Here is a 14,721-nt window from a genome sequence, read left to right on the forward strand (position 1 = left end):
CAAACTGCGAACCTCGCAGTACTGTTTCAGACTACAAAACTCATGTTTGGGTCACGGTCGAACAAATATCTCAGAAACCAATCTGCAAACTAAGCTTAGCTAAATCCTGACAAAATACTATAAGTCGAAAAAATCCATGATGGTTGTTTCGGTTGTATTCTGTACTTTTAGTATAATGTTACAGAAAAAACTTTATTAATTTCTATATTGTACGATTATAAGTTTTTGGACTCGATGACATTAAACACATTGTTGGAACTAGAAATTAAAATTTTCTTAAATTAAATTTATTGCTTCAATCCCTTATAGATCCTTTGGTCTTTATAGAATCCCACATAAATTTTCGCTAATAATAAACAAATTAATCAACAAGGCCTCTAAGCTTGTCGGTTGATCACTTATGCCCAAAAACGCTTTATATTTGCCATAACTTGTAAACGGTTGGAAACGAACTAAAACTATCAGTAAATTTTGAATTCTGTGTGAATTTGCTACTATGAACAGATCGAATACCGGCTAAAAAAACAAAATATTTTTCCCCAAAAATGATGTATTCAGAGAGTTTTTAGAATGTTGTGACCTTTTTGAACGAACAAATATTCCAATAAAAATATTGAAACTTTTGGGATATTTATCTTAACGATTGTGGACGGTCGGAATAAATTCATATGTTTGCTAATACATTTCATTTAGATTAAAGCGGTGAAAAGTTAAACTTTTTAGAAGACGGTACCTCTAGAAAAATGTAGCTACACAGTAGATCTTGGAAATGGATTTTGAGAGTCAGTTCAGACCGAATCTATTACTCCCTTCGAGAGCTATCGTACAAACCTTTTAGCAAAAATTGTGAACTTTTATACCGGAGGTACCAATATGATTTAAATTTAATTTGGGCAAAATATTACGAGATCCAAAACATGTACCAAAAACGGTTGATCTGTTCGAAAGTTATCGTGTGCTCCAGCCTGTCAGACAAACAGAGATACAGACGGGGGGACTGTGATAAGTAATTCTAGTTTGTCTGAAACTAATGTCTGTGGAGTCTAAAATCAATATCTAGATGATACAAAGTGCAAAGGGAAAACAATTCAAGTGGGTATGCTAAATATTTAGTCGCACAAAAATTATTTTTTTCCATTATTTTCTCCTACAGTTTAGAAACAAATTTGTCTAAAATGGAATAACAAAATTTTGGTGATGGCAGAGAAACCAATTTCTAAAGGTAGGAACAGAATCAATCGTTGCTTGCTTTGCTTGCTTCCCAAATGTCAAATTATAAAGGAATGCCAGAGCCTCTTTGCAATTCCGCCGGCGTTCCCCCATATAATTTGACATTTCGCTCATTTACTCAAAGAGTGGCATAACTCAAAAAATGCGTTTTCTGAGTTAGCAATTTCTATTTTTCTAAGACTTCTACTTTATCTTGTGTCAAATTTCCATGCTGTATCTCTATAACTCATCGAGTTACAGCTCATTTACTGCGGGTTTGGCATAATTCAACAAAAAAGTTTTTTGAGTTTATGAAGCACTTAAGCAATTCAAATCATGATCTTGCACAGAAATTTAGCACTGATATCTGAATAACTGTTTGCAAAATATGGCCCAAGTAGTTATTTTATTTTTTGAGCAATAGTCTTTTCAATAGTCAATGGTCAAATTTCAATCGTCAACTTAAAACGAGTTTTTCTCGAAATTAGATATTTTGAGATGTGTCACTCTTTGAGTAAATGAGCGATTTGAAAGCAAGTAACGAGCTGATTCTGTCACGGCCTTAAGTGAGTTTCAAGATATAGTCCACGAAAAATCATTCATTCATTTTGTCCAATAGACATTTTTTCATGTACTTCATTTTTGGATACAGGATGAGTATAAAGGCTCGAGACGTCTATATAGCTCGAACATGACATAACAAACATGGAGTATATTCATTATTCATCCGGCCCTCCTTCGTACGTCCCTGCTAAGCTTAGACAAACCTAGTATCCATTTCGAAAGTTGTTGGGCGCACCAGCCACTACACATGGTCGCCGTTGGGGTTTTTACAGATTTCGTGCCATTTTCTCAGGAAGCATTGACTTGCCCCTGAAAAAGCTTTTTTTCCTCGAAATCAAAACGATTCGAGATCAGGCCTTAAACTGAACTTTTTCGAAATGTTGTGTGGGAGATACCCGCAGGTGTTGACGGATTTAGTCCATGCTGGAATCTGTTCTACGTCTGGTAGAAATTTTTCGATGTGCAAAGTATGGACCAAATAGGTTACTTTCTTCGAGAATTATCGGACGCACATTTGCACTTTTGTGGGGGAGGTATTTTCCAACTTAAATTAAGTTTGGACAAAATCCTTCGTGAACAAAATTATGGATCCAATCGGCTTTTCTGTTCGTGGGTTGTCGTGCACTCCACCCACACAGACGGACAGATATAAAATGGATTTCGTCCAAACATGCTTGGGGTCTAAAAACATTATTTCGATGAGAAACATTTTGGCCGTATGAAAGGAAGGTAACACATATGGTAAAAATCAAATTTCTTTGCAATTCCATGTTAAAAAATTTAAATTTTTTGCGAGCCCATCTACGATTTTTGGTATAGAGGTTGAGGAACAAATTTTAGTTTCACATCCGTTCGCGTTCACAAAATTGGCCGATGCGCGATAAAGTTATAGCGGTTTTTATTCAAATTTACAGAAAAAATATGTACAAATATGTTTTTCGACCTTTTTATTGTTAATAAAAGAAGTGTTCTTCGAGCTTGAGGCCTTTGTTGTTTTATTTATTTAATTTCCAATAGCTCGAAATTCAGTGAATTTTATCTTCAGGGAAATGTTGTGTAAATACTAAAAATAATAAAAACTTAAAAACTACTGTGTCGTCTCTACTCCGTCAAGTGCAATAATATTTTTCTACTTTGATGCCAACACAGCTTCCACGAAAATTAATTTTATTGGTCGACATTATGGGATCCCTCCTAAAATACTTCATTTTAAAGAATTTCAGTCATACTATGTATAATATGTTAACAGTTCGCGAATTCTGAAAGGCTGAAACTCGGATTCATCGTTTGTAAAACATTTTTGGTTTTTACCATATACTATATGGCTATATGTGCATATTTAGCCTATTTAGCCTAAAAGCTGAGGACATAAACAAGCTAAAAAGCGTTAAGTTCGGCCAGGCCGAACTTTTTATACCCTTCACCATAAAATACTCTGAGCTAATATGGAATTACCTATGCACACAATTTTAGCTGGAGGAGTCACTTGACCACTAGAAACCCTAAGTGCCAAATTATAGCCAATTCGGCCGGAACATGTAGCTAAAAACTTCAAAATACCGGAAACCGGACGGTACCGCTATATGGGGGCTACAAGAGAATGTGGACCTATGCCCATAATTTATGGTGGTGAACAGGGACGTACGCAGGATTTCATTTCGGGGGGGGCCCAACTTGACCAAAAATCATGAAAATTAAAAATTTTGTGTGTCGTTACGTAAAGCTATTTTAAAGGGGTTTTAATTGATTTTATGTATATTCAATATTGCCACAAAATATATACATTCAAAAGAGAGAGATCACAATATTTTAGATACAAGATTGAAATTTGGAACTGATTATAATATATTAGTCCTTGGATGAACCATATCAGACCACGTTCGGCATAGTTTCCTTACAAAAGTTTTTAACCAAATTCTCCAACAGAACTGAAGTAATAACTAAAAAATCTTTCAATTTGATATTACCCATATAGATGTACGTTTTGGTGTATCCCAGAATTTTCAACCACATTAGCTCTTATTTGACATTTTGGGTTCTAAATCCCGCAGCGAATAGCTTTCGAAACATTTTCTATATTCGAGGCTATTGGCATAGTTTTTAAAAATATCGTCAGTAATATGGATTTTGGAAATCATTTTGTTGGGGGAATTTCCATACAAAAAGTGGTGAAAATAGATCCACGTTCGAACGCAGGGATTGCATTCGCGAATATGTCGAATAGATATATACATTTTTTGGAGGATATAAACAGTTCGATCTGAACATAACGCCGTTTCTTCTTTATCACACGCTAACTTCAGTGCCATTAAAAAAGTTTTGTATTATTGTAAGAAAATAATATTCTTTAAGTGCATAAAAACACCAAAACTTTACTATTTTACCAGAAGTGATAGAATCCGTGAAAGCCAACTAATAATTCAGCAAATTACATTAATAAAAGAAAAATATATCAGGAGCCGGGCTATGCAATCTACGACTCATAGACTCCGAATCCCACTCGCAGTACTGTTTGAGACTACGCAAACACATGGTCGAAAAAATATCTCTCAAAAAAGATCGGCAACATTTTAGCTAAATCCTGAAGAAATAGCTTAAGACGAAAAACTCCATCCATTTCTCCATTTCTATCTTAATTGTATGACTAGATGTTTATGGACTCGATGACCTTAAAAACTTTCCAACGACCAATCACTTCTGTCGGTACAGCGGAGACAAACTTATGAAAATTCATAACTTTTGTTTTCTGTAAAACAAGTAAAAAGTAAAAATCGGGTTTGCCTACATATACAGTCTGTCGCAAAAGTTAGTATACACCGTGGAAACCAAAATGTATTAGGGATAAATATCACTATAACTTATTGAAAACAACAAACAATTCGTTTTATTTGATAGACAAGAAGGTTGTCTTCCGTAATAACTATTAAAAGTGCGCAATATTTGCATACATTACCAAATGTACGGTTCGAATCAAAAAAATACCAAAATTTATGTCGCAAAAGTTAGTATACAACGGAGAATCCTCGTGGAACTGTGTAAAAGATTCTTGATATTTTTGAACAAAATGAAACTAAATCTGTACTTAAGATCATAAAGAGTGTATTAATTGGTTTTAATGGCAGCTATAGTACTTATAGTGATAAGTCCAACGTACTCTGGATCGTAAAATCCAAAAAAATTTGTCATCTACAAATACAACAACTGTAGCGACAAAATGTTGGGTGTTATGTCCTGTATATGGATTCTACAGCCATGAAATGCTCAGAAAAGCTCTAAAGTTTCAATATGGGGGATCTTGATCGAGTTTCGGCTTGTCCTGTTTGAAAAAACGGGAATTTCTTGAAGGAAACCCATACTTTTGAGGTCATTGTCCTTTTGAAATATGTAATAATCCTTAATCCTTACACATAAGGACTTTCCTTTCGAGTTAATTTTCTCACAAATGTTGCCCCCTTTCATATTCCCACCAAAAGTAAATAGTAGGAGAACCTCAAGGTCCGTTGTAAGCGCTACAGTTATACTGTCCTACTGGCCTTTTAGCAGTATCGGACATGCTTCTCGTGTCCCTAGTGTCTAATGTACTACTAATGTCTAATGAACTACTTCTAACTGATCCATTTAGTTGTATTTTGGTCCTAAGTGAAGCGAACATAGCTTTTCAGAACGTTTTTGCACAATCCATGCGATATAACAGCAGAGAAAGCTCTGTTTTAAAATGTTAAATGAGCTATCATATCCTTCTGTGGTGGTGGAGTATCACTATAGGGCGTACACCCGAACTTGAGGTTCTCCTACTATTTATTTTTGGTGGGAATGTGAAAGGGACATAATTTGTGAGAAAATTAACTGAAAAGGAAAGTCCTTATGTTTAAGGATTAAGGATTATTACATGTTTCAAAAGGACAACGGCCTCAAAAGTATGTGTTTTCTTCAAGAAATTCACGTTTTTTCAAACAGGACAAGCCGAAACTCGATCAAGATCCCCCATATTGAAACTTTAGAGCTTTTCTGAGCATTTCATGGCTGTAGAATCCATATACAGGACATAACACCCAAAATTTTGTGGCTACAGTTGTTGTATTTGTAGATGACAATTTTTTTTGGATTTTACGATCCAGAGTACGTTGGACTTATCACTATAAGTACTATAGCTGCCATTAAAACCAATTAATACACTCTTTATGATCTTAAGTACAGATTTAGTTTCATTTTGTTCAAAAATATCAAGAATCTTTTATACAGTTCCACGAGGATTCTCCGTTGTATACTAACTTTTGCGACATAAATTTTGGTATTTTTGGGATTCGAACCGTACATTTGGTAATGTATGCAAATATTGCGCACTTTTAATTGTTATTACGGAAGACAACCTTCTTGTCTATCAAATAAAACGAATTGTTGAAAATTTTGCCTATTATTGTTTGTTGTTTTCAATAAGTTATAGTGATATTTATCCCTAATACATTTTGGTTTCAACAGTGTATACTAACTTTTGCGACAGACTGTATATGGGGAATTCCAAGTGAAATCGGACAGTTCGGAGAAAAGTAATTTTTGATTTCAATTGTTTTTGGTTCAATTAATGCTCCTAGCCAACAGAACATTTTAGTATATTTTAAAATTTTTTTTTGACCAACGGTACAGAGATATCGCCTATTGAAATTATCACATTTTTAAAGAACTATGTCCAAATAAATACTCATAACTTCTTTAATATTGGTCCAAATGGGACCATCTTTTTTTTGAATTGTTTGTTTTTTCATCAGCTATCGAAAGAAATACTTAAAAGAGAAATGCACAGTGGGCTTCAATGCAATTTTCGGGATTTAATATTTAAAATCAATTTTTAAATATGATTGTACCCTTCGATTTTTTCAAAAAAATTATATGTTAAACTACGTTCAATTACAAAAATTTTAAGCTCTAAATCGTAATGGGATGCGAATAAATACTATTTTTTCTGAATTTTTTTAAAATTTGTCGATACAATTTTTCCTTAATACCTTTGTCTAAAATTTATTATTTTATTAAAAAAATTAAAAGTTTCATTTATAAATATTTGTTTTGATTTTATATTTATGAATTTATCTCAAACATCTTAAAAACTGCGTCATTTTTCGATTTTGAAAATGCATCAGCGAAAATTCCATTAAAGCCCACTGTGCATTTTTTTTCTATTTTTTATGATAAATATATAACATATAATGATAAATATGTACTCTTAGCTTCAAAAATACAGGAAATACAAATTTTGGACAAAGGTATTAAGGAAAAATTGTATCGACAAATTTTAAAAAAATTCAGAAAAAATAGTATTTATTCGCATCCCATTACGATTTAGAGCTTAAAATTTTTGTAATTGAACGTAGTTTAACATATAATTTTTTTGAAAAAATCGAAGGGTACAATCATATTTAAAAATTGATTTTAAATATTAAATCCCGAAAATTGCATTGAAGCCCACTGTGCATTTCTCTTTTAAGTATTTCTTTCGATAGCTGATGAAAAAACAAACAATTCAAAAAAAAGATGGTCCCATTTGGACCAATATTAAAGAAGTTATGAGTATTTATTTGGACATAGTTCTTTAAAAATGTGATAATTTCAATAGGCGATATCTCTGTACCGTTGGTCAAAAAAAAAAAATTTTAAAATATACTAAAATGTTCTGTTGGCTAGGAGCATTAATTGAACCAAAAACAATTGAAATCAAAAATTACTTTTCTCCGAACTGTCCGATTTCACTTGGAATTCCCCATATATACCCTCAGCCTGTGTGAGTTGAGACTTGTATATATAGACAGATCGAATAGGGGCAAGATAGCCAATTTTTTTCTATGAATTGTATAGCAAAGAAGTTTCAGAATTTAATATGTACGTTATTTTAGGATTTTTCGGTCAAATCGGATAATTGAAATTTTGTGTTGGAGGTATCTGAAGGAGTAAATCGATATAATCCACTTTCGAACCTACTCTAGGTCTCGAAAAAATCGGATTGGACTTTGCTCAAGATTTTAGAGAAACATTTTGAAGTCTGATGTCCAAAGGAAGGTTGGACAAAATATTGCGAGATCCAAAATTTGGACCAAATCTGTTGATCTGTTCGAGAGTTATAATAGGACCGAGACAGACAGACGGACAAACTGGGATAAATCGACTCCAAATTGTTTGAAGCGTGTTTCGTCCAAACATATGATTAGTCTAAGAACATTATTTCGATGAGGTACATTTTTATCGTGGTTGCGGGTTCAATATCACGGTGCTCTTGAACCAACGTTAAATGAATGGAGCTTACAACTGGGAAGTTTTTGTGGATTCTGAAACAGCAATGTTCATAGATGAGAAAAATCCCAAAACAAGAAAAAATCGATGGAGGGATTTTTAAATAAGTTCACATTTTTAGGTTTATTTTAGGTTTTCGCGATTTTGCTGGGAAACCACAACTCCTATCGAAATGGGGCTAAAGAAAATGTTGTAACTTTGAAAATTTGTTTGATTTGTTCCTAGGTTTCACCATTTTTGAGATATAGAAGTTCAGGTCACATTTTTAGGGTTTTTTGTTAGGTTTTCACGATTTGCGTCAAAACAGTAAGTCTTGTCGAATTCTTTAGAAGATGGGGATTCGTAACTTTTTTACTCGGTTGTACCATTTTTTAACTTAAGTTGGGAAATTATAGTCCTGACATTGTTTTATAAGGAGATACAGTCAGTGAATTGTTTAAATTTGAACTTCTATATCTCAGAAATGGTAAAACCTACGAAAATACCTATCAAAATATCAACAATATTGTAGAGAATTTTTACTGCTATAACATTTTCTTTAGTTCCATTTTGATATGGCTTGTGGTTTCCCAGCAAAACCGTCAAAACCTAAAAAACCCTAAAAATGCAATTTTTTGTTTTTTGATTTTCTTCTTTCATTTAAAGTTGGTTCAAGAGCACCGTAATATACGATACAAATAACAGCAGATTTTAATACAATACCATATAACGAAAGTTTGAGCATTAATTTCGTTTATAGTAGTTTTCTGCTACAAATTTGTTACTGATAGGAAAAAATTCAGATGGGCACGCTATTTATAGCAGATATTATCACTTTATTATGCACAACAATACATTTTTCTCCATTATTTTATCCCAATGTTTAGCAACAAGTTGATATAAAATAGGAATACAACATTTTTATTAAGGCAGTAAAACAATGTTCTAACTGCTTTTCGAGATATACTCCACGGAAAACCCTTGATATGTCGTATATATTGTCCAATAGACATTTCATTTTATGTACTTCTAATCCGCACAATACTGAATTTGTAAATATTTTGAATACAAAATGAGTTTAAAGCCTCAAGACCTTTATATTTATTACAGAACTCCAAAACACTGGCATGGCAGTTCCAGTTTCACTGGAACTTTCTCTAAAAAGAGTATTCAAACAAAAAAATTTTAAATATTTCTTAGACAACTTGATGACAAAGTACATTTTCAGTACAGAACCTTCAGAAAAATATCAGTTATCATTTGAAATTTTAAAAACAAAATATATTTTATAGCATAAATGGTAATAATTTGATAAGTAGCTCAAGAAAATGTAGTTGACCAAACCATTTCGGGGGGGGCACGGGCCCCCAGTGCCCCCCCCCCCCCTGCGTACGTCCCTGGTGGTGAAGTTTCTTGGTCATTGGAAACCCTAAATGTCAAATTATAGCTATTTCGGTCGGAAAATGTAGCTAAAAGCGTCAAAATAGGTGAAATCGGGCGGTACCGCTATATGGGGGCTGCACCAAACCGTGGATCGATATAGCCCATCTTCGAACTTGATCTATGTTCAGACCAAAAACACATGAAGGACGGACGGACAAGGCTAAATCGACTTAGAATTTTACGCTGATCAAGAATATATATACTTTATACGGTCGCAAATGATTATTTCGATGAGTTACAAACGGAATGGCAAACTTAATATACCCTCCATATTATGGTGGAGGGTATAAAAAGAGCTAAAAGCCATCTCATGCATAACGTGGGACAATAACAAAGAGGTGATATGGACAACTTATGAACCCATAAGTAATACTAACTGGAGATTTTTGCAATCCACTCAGAATATTGCTTCTCGCACCACAACCAGATGTACCAGATGGCGTGTGTTGATCGTGTACATCAGAAGACAAGGCTACTGTCAGTCTAGCGATATAATGTATTGTTGTCTGCCATTAGTTTGAGAAGTTATGATTTTTTTCATGTTGAGATTTTTTAGGTAAGTGACGAATTGGATTTACTTTTGGATTTGTGGCGATATATATATATATATATATATATATATATATATATATATATATATATATATATATATATATATATATATTATATATATATATAATTTATTTGAATACTTTTATTTTTGTGGGGACTCTGATGAATGTTTAGAGATATTCCAAATGAAATGACATCTCAAGGTGAATGTTATAAAAAAGCATTGGTTCTTTTTTTGCACATCCCCTTAAACTCTGCGTTACAAAAGAATATATTTTTGGTCATTTTATTTAATTAGTGTCAACAAAGGAGGATTTTGTGAAAAATTAAATGCTGACCTTGTAGTTCATTAGTTTAAAATGCTGGCATTGCAAAGTGTCAGTATTTTCGACAAGATACAGAATTAGTTTGTCTGGTCGCACAAAAAAAAAGAAACAGAATATATGAAAAGATGTTTAGAAGAGATTCCTTTGCGGCAAAAGCAGCCTCTAATAAACTCGACAAATGTGGAAAAATAACATAAATCATATGTTTGGTTGGATGATTGGTTGGTGTACGCGATGCTTAAGAAATTTCGCGTTTTGTACTTAGACACAATGGAAGAAATTTAGGTTTTCTTGTCTTTCTTTTACAGATACATTTTCTTAGATAGACCGGCGTGAAAAACATATCTCCAAAGAAAATCTTTGCGGCACATGTGGATGAATGTATGTATATTATGGATATACACATAGTATGTATGATTTATACTTCGTTTCATATTTTTTTAGTGAAATGCGGAAGAGAATCTTACTGGCAGCAAGGAGGAGGAGAATGGAGTGATGTAGAATTTATACGCTTTACTAATAACAGATTTTTCGTACACCATATGGCATTTAACACACACAGTCTTTGGAGCGATGAATGGCTCTCAGCAATAACATTAAATTTTTACATTTGTTAAATGATTTTTCCAAGTGATGAAGGAAAAATTTAGACAACATGGTATGGAGCGCGTATTTCAAATTAATCAGGCCACAAGAACAAATTTTTCGTAACGAATAAAGGATAAATAAATTTACTACGAAATAGATATAACGTCCCTTGGAAATGTTTATTCAAATATTTAGGCTGATATTGACAAAATAATTTTAAATTTGCTACTCTTACTCTGGGTTTAATCTAGAAACGAGATGTTTTAGTCGCCGTTAAACTACAAAACCACAGCCAAGCTAATGTCTAGTTTCATGACATATGTAGGTATATTGTTCTTTAAGAGACTCCTATGTTAGTGTATCTAATCTAATAATGTATTAGTCAACATATTCGCTTATTATACTTGAATGTATAAGAAATTTAACCATTGCCACAACTTTACTAAAATGCTCTCATTCATTAACAATTTTGTGAAACAATTTACTCCCTTGGATACGCGTGAAAGTCTCTGAGTTTAGTTTGTTTAAACTTTGCCGCTTGTTCCACAAGTCAAACCACAAATAATGGCATAATATGTTTTAAATTTAGTTCTTGAAGGTTATAAATCAATTATGGTGTTCAATGGTGTTGTTGTTTAGTGGTGGTGCTATTCTTTGTTGCACATAATGTGCTAGCCACAAAATTTAATGATTTATTTACGGAAATCTATTTTTAAGGAATTTTCTTTTGCCTTTAGCAACACAACAACATATGTATGTATATACAACCAGTCATATGTTCACCAATAGCCTGCTTGCAGTCACACAATATTCATCTGCACATGTTTGTATTTGTTAAGGATCCTCAAGATGCTGTGTTGCCGTTTTTCTTTTAATTATCCGATTTTATACACAGTCATCTTATTTCACAGTTGCAACACCAACAAGGATTGATTCTGCTTCAGCATTTTCTTAAAATATCCATCTACTTATGTACACAGAATTTTAATTAATTTCTGCTGGAAATGCATAAATGTATCTTTCGAATAAAATAACATTTAACTTAAATAATTAGTTTTAATAATTTCATCACTATCTTTTCTATACAAGGCTATCTGCCGATCCATAATGAAATAAAGAAGAAAAAACTCACTTGATGTCAGATTGCAAACAATGATAATACATTGTAATTATGACATAATGTGGAGAGAAATGTTCACAGAAAGTTTCATGCAGCTGTAGTAATTTTTACAATGCCGAGGATATTTTAATAATATGTCACATAATAAAACAAATGTAATTAATTAATTTAGACAAACACAACATAAAAATAAAATAGCTTTAAATGAAATTGTAGAGAATTTGTAATTTTAGTTCTATCCATTAGTACATACGAGGGCGATTCGGAAACTTCTTAGCCTATCAATGAAAGAGAATAGTTAGTTTTTCAAAATGTATGTATGTATAATTCCAGTATGTTTAGCTTCAGTCTACAAATAAGGAATTGCTGCGAAGATATATCCAATGTTGTTGGAGTGGTACCGTTATATGGAGGCTATTCCAAAACGTGATCCTACTTACTTATTTAGCTGGCCCATTACAAACATTTGTTCTTTAAATCGAACTAAGAAAAGATCTCCAATTCTCTCTGTTTACTGCTTCGCTTTCTGGAATACCGCGCCTTTTCATCTCTTCATCCACTTGTTTGCTCCATCTAAGCTTAGGCCTGCCAATTCTGCGTGCACCGCCATGTGGCACGTATTTATACACCTTTTTAGCGGGTTCATCATCGCTCATTCTTATGATATGGCCTAGCCAACGCAATCGTTGCATCTCGATACGTTTATCTATACTGATGTCGTTGTATAGCAGATACAGCTCGTGGTTCATACGACGTTGATATTCACCGTCAACGCAGGTTGGTCTATAGATCTTTCGAAGAATTTTGCTCTCAAACACACCAAGCACTGCCTTGTCTGGTTGCGCAAGTACCCAGGCTTCGGAACCATACATCAGCACGGGTAGTATCAGTGTTTTGTAAAGCGTAGTTTTTGTTTGACGAGATGTGGCTTTATTCCTAAACTGATTACTCAGACCGAAGTAGCATCTGTTGGCCAACACTATTCTTCTTCGTATTTCACAACTGATGTTTTTGGTTGTGTTTACGGCGGTGCCGTGGTAGACGAAGTCCTTTACTGCCTCAAAATTATAGGAATCAACGTCAGCAGTTGACCCGATCTCTATGGACGCATTGCGCGTCAACACCATCAACTTGGTCTTCTCGCCGTTTACCGCCAGACCCACTTTAGCAGATTTCCTTTAGACTTTTGCAACGGTTTCAGTTACTTCCTTTACCGATCGACCCATGATGTCAACGTCGTCGGCATAAGCAAGTAACATATGGCTGTGCCACTTCTTTTGACCTTCGCGTCTCGTATGACCTTCTCCAGCAAGATGTTGAAAAGATCACACGACATGCCGTCTCCTTGTCTGAAACTTCTTTTGGTAATAAACTCTTCGGAGAGGTTCTTTTCTATTTTAACCGAGGACCGAGTATAAATTAATGTCATTCTACAAAGCCGAATAAGCTTTGTAGGAATACCAAAATCAGACATGGCTTGGAACACCTTGAACGTATAGGGCTGTCGAAGGCTGCTTTATAATCGACGAAAAGATGGAAGGTGTCGATCTGCATTTCTTGGGTCTTTTCCAGGATTTGTCTCAAGGTAAATATCTGGTCAATGGTGGATTTGCCCGTTCTAAAGCCGCACTGATAAGGTCCAATAATTTCATTGACCATAGGATTTAGTCTCTCACACAATATGCCAGATACTATCTTATATGCAATAGGGAGCAGACTTATGCTCTGTAATTGGAGCAGACAGTCTTATCTCCCTTCTTGTGGGCTGGACATAGGATGCCCACGTTCCAATCTTCGGGTACGCTTTCTTCCTGCCAGTAGTGGGATTCTGTAACTCATTTTTGCTGTTATCGATAATTGACGGTAAAATTAAAATGCTTATAATTTCGATAATTAACGAAAATTTTCGAAAAGTTAACGATGAATAAAAAGTAGTCGCTAGCTTCTACCGACACAAACAGTGATGCCAACTTTTCTTCATGTTTATATACCCTATACCACAATGTGGAAAAGGGTATTATAAGTTTATTTTGGTAAAAATTCATGTAACACGGCGAAATATTCGTCGGAGATCCCCAATGTGGTATACCATTCTTCATATCTCGACGAGATAAAGCGATTTTGAGATGTGTGTCCGTCTGTCCATTATAAATTGTAAACACGCTTCAGGCCGCAATTATGGACCGATCGTCACACAATTTTGTATGGAGGTCGGGTTCAGATCAGAATAGATCCCTATTCTTATTGGTGATGATCGTGAAATATTTAGCGGGTGAAATGGACCAAAAACATAATATTTATCCAATTTTCTAGCGGCTCTGTAGGTCTCAATAATAGTCCGATCAACGCGTAATTATACCCTACACCACTATGTGAGGAGGGTATTATAAGTTGGTTTTGGCCAAAAAGTTTGTAACGCATCGAAATAATGGTCGTAGACCCATACTTATATATACCAAAATGAATGTCTCGAAGAGCTGAGTCGATCTGGCTATGTGTGTCCGTCCGTCCGTCCGTCTGTCCGTCTGTCCGTCTGTCCATCTAAACCTTGTAATCACGCTACAGGTCGCAATTTTGATCGGATCGTCACCAAATTTTGGATGTTGATGAGGGTCCCGGAGGGGAAGAAGCCTATTGATTTTGGTGATGGTCGGATAA

The 14,721-nt window shown here is 34.2% G+C and overlaps 1 long non-coding RNA gene across 1 annotated transcript in view; it reads left to right on the plus strand.

The window, feature by feature from the left end:
• The window catches only part of LOC141401954 (uncharacterized), a 166,002-nt gene extending 154,955 nt beyond the window's left edge, over window positions 1-11,047 (plus strand). Inside the window, exons 2-3 of the long non-coding RNA XR_012412478.1 lie at window positions 10,664-10,736; window positions 10,800-11,047. This is a non-coding gene — a long non-coding RNA (uncharacterized lncRNA). The remainder of the gene's footprint in view (window positions 1-10,663; window positions 10,737-10,799) is intronic.
• Window positions 11,048-14,721: the final 3,674 nt, after the last annotated feature.

The sequence above is a fragment of the Musca autumnalis genome, unplaced genomic scaffold, assembly GCF_047663935.1.
Source record: "Musca autumnalis isolate F117 unplaced genomic scaffold, ASM4766393v1 scaffold_4, whole genome shotgun sequence".
NCBI classification, from domain to species: Eukaryota; Metazoa; Arthropoda; class Insecta; order Diptera; family Muscidae; genus Musca; species Musca autumnalis.